Source organism: Rhincodon typus, chromosome 2, assembly GCF_021869965.1.
Source record: "Rhincodon typus isolate 14 chromosome 2, sRhiTyp1.1, whole genome shotgun sequence".
Lineage (NCBI taxonomy): Eukaryota > Metazoa > Chordata > Chondrichthyes > Orectolobiformes > Rhincodontidae > Rhincodon > Rhincodon typus.
The window spans coordinates 13,067,009-13,069,487 of NC_063333.1; positions in this window are offsets into that span (position 1 = coordinate 13,067,009).

Here is a 2,479-nt window from a genome sequence, read left to right on the forward strand (position 1 = left end):
ACCTGAGTATTGAAGTCCCCATGATTATTGTATTAGTGCCTTTCTTACATGCATTGTTCATGTTGAGCTGGCTCCCTCTGGCAAGCTAAGGCATCCGCATTCGCCACATGGCTTCCTGGACGGTGTTTTAACCGGTACTTGTACGCACTGAGAATATGGGCCCAATGCTGAATTTTACCGGAAGCTATGGGCGCCTTGTCTTCCTTCAGTAGCCTTAGCTTATTTTCTTGCTCACATCCTGACAACTGCTAGGAAGTCTGTACATCTCTCCCATCACAATTTTTCCTTTTCTCGTTCCTCAATGCTATCCATGTGGATTCTACACCTTCAGACTCTATCACTTTGTGCTTTTGATTTTAATTTCATTTCGTACTAACAAGGTGTAGTGATTGGAACCAACTGGATTTTGTTGACTGAGATCCTTGATTTGGGTTGGTAACCTGGACCAATCAGGAAAGCCCTAGCGGACCAATCAGGAAAGCCCTAGCTGACCAATATAACCAGGAAATTTAGAATCCCCTCCATTCAGGGGACTGACTGCAAGGTGGCTGGCCACAGCCTGTGTACTGTGCACAAGTAAATAATGGGTGAAACAAAAACAGAAGTTGCTGGAAAAGCTCAGCAGGTCTGGCAGCATCTGTGAAGAGAAATCAGAGTTAACTTTTCGGGCCTGATGACCCTTCCACAGGTCAACCAAAAATGTTAACTCTGATTTCTCTTTATTCATTCTCTATGGTCCGCTGGAAAAAGGTGCAGGCTGATGATACCCTAAATGACAATTTTAGACAGTAGGATCAAACGAGTCAAGCTTCCCAAATAAAGGCATGATGCCAGAAATCAGGTCCGTCCTTGGACTAGTGAATTATTACGGAAAATTCATATGTAACCTGGCCTCCATCTTGGCATTCTTACACCTGCTATTGAAAAAAAGGCCAGCCTTGGAAATGGTCACATAGCCAAGAAGTAGTCTTTAGGGAAGTGAAGAAGTAGTTATTGTCATCTAAGTTGTTGGCCCCACAGTGAGAGGTAGTGCTGACATGCGATGCCTCCCCATATGGAATCGGGGTAGTGTTGGCTCGTCGGTGGCCGAACGGAGGGGAACGCCTAATAGCATATGCTTCCTGGACTTTGGCTGATGCTGAACGCACATATGCCCGAATAAAGAAGGAAGGTTTCGCGGTCATATTTGGTGTAAAGGAGTTTCACCAATACCTTTACGGAAGGGAATTTGTCATAGTCACAGATCACAAACCCCTGCTAGGGCTACTGAAGGAAGACAAGGCAGTGCCGCCTATAGCTTCCAGTAGAATTCAGCATTTGGGCCCATATTCTCAGCACGTACAAGTACAGATTAAAACACCGTCCAGGAAGCCATGTGGCTAATGCCTTGAGCTGGCTCCGTCTGGCAGATACCCCACCGCTGGTGCCTCTCTTGAAAGAGTCTATTTTGATTTTAAACCTCCTGGACACCCATCCAGTCACTGCTGACAATACCCGACTGTAGACACAAATAGAACCTGTCCTAGTGAAACTAAAACGGCTGGTGGTAATGGGGGAAACGGAAGGGCCATCGCAACCAGGATTGAAACCTTTCTGGACCCAGTGACACCAGATCACTGTAGAGGATGGCATATTACTATGGGAAACGAGGGTGATTTTCCCAAGTAAAGGTCACCGCCAGATACTGGTAGAACTCCACCAGGGTCATCCTGGGTTTTCCAAGTTGAAGATGCTAGCAAAAAGCTATGTATGGTGGTCAGGGTTGGATGCTCAAATAGCTGCGTTGGTGTGGCAGTGCCCAGAGTGAGGAAGTTCTGAGGAGGGTCACCGGACCTGAAACATTAACTCTGATTTTTTTTTTTTCTTCACAGATGCTGCCAGACCTGCTGAGCTATTCCAGCAACTTTGTTTTTGTTCCTGATTTACAGCATCCACAGTTCTTTCAGTTTTTGTGATTTAGATGGACCCTGTCCTATTGGAACATCTTCCTCCTTCCCTCGTATTAGTGCCAATGCCCCATGAATTCAAACCTGTTTCTTCGCCTCCAATCTTTGAGCCACTCTTCTAAATAGACTGGTTTAGGAGATTATTACTCTTTTTTTGGTTTTGCTTTATAACTTAGCCCTCTAGCTGCTGACCTATATCGTTGGTACCTACACGAATGTTGTCAACTGGATCTTTCCCTTCACAATCCAAGTTCCTCTGCAGGCCAGATGAGAGATCCAGCACTTTTTTTTTTCCCCTCTTTAGTCATTCATGGGATGAGGAAGTCGCTGGCTAGGCAGCACTTATTGCCCATCCCTGATTGCACAGAGGGCAGTTAAGAGACAAGCACATTTCTGTGGATCTGGAGTCACATGTAGGCCAGACCAGGTAAGGATAACAGTTTCCTTCCCTAAAGGACATTAGTGAACCAGATGGGTTTTTCCTGGTCAATTGACAATGGATTCCTGGTCATCATTAGATTCTTAATTCCAGA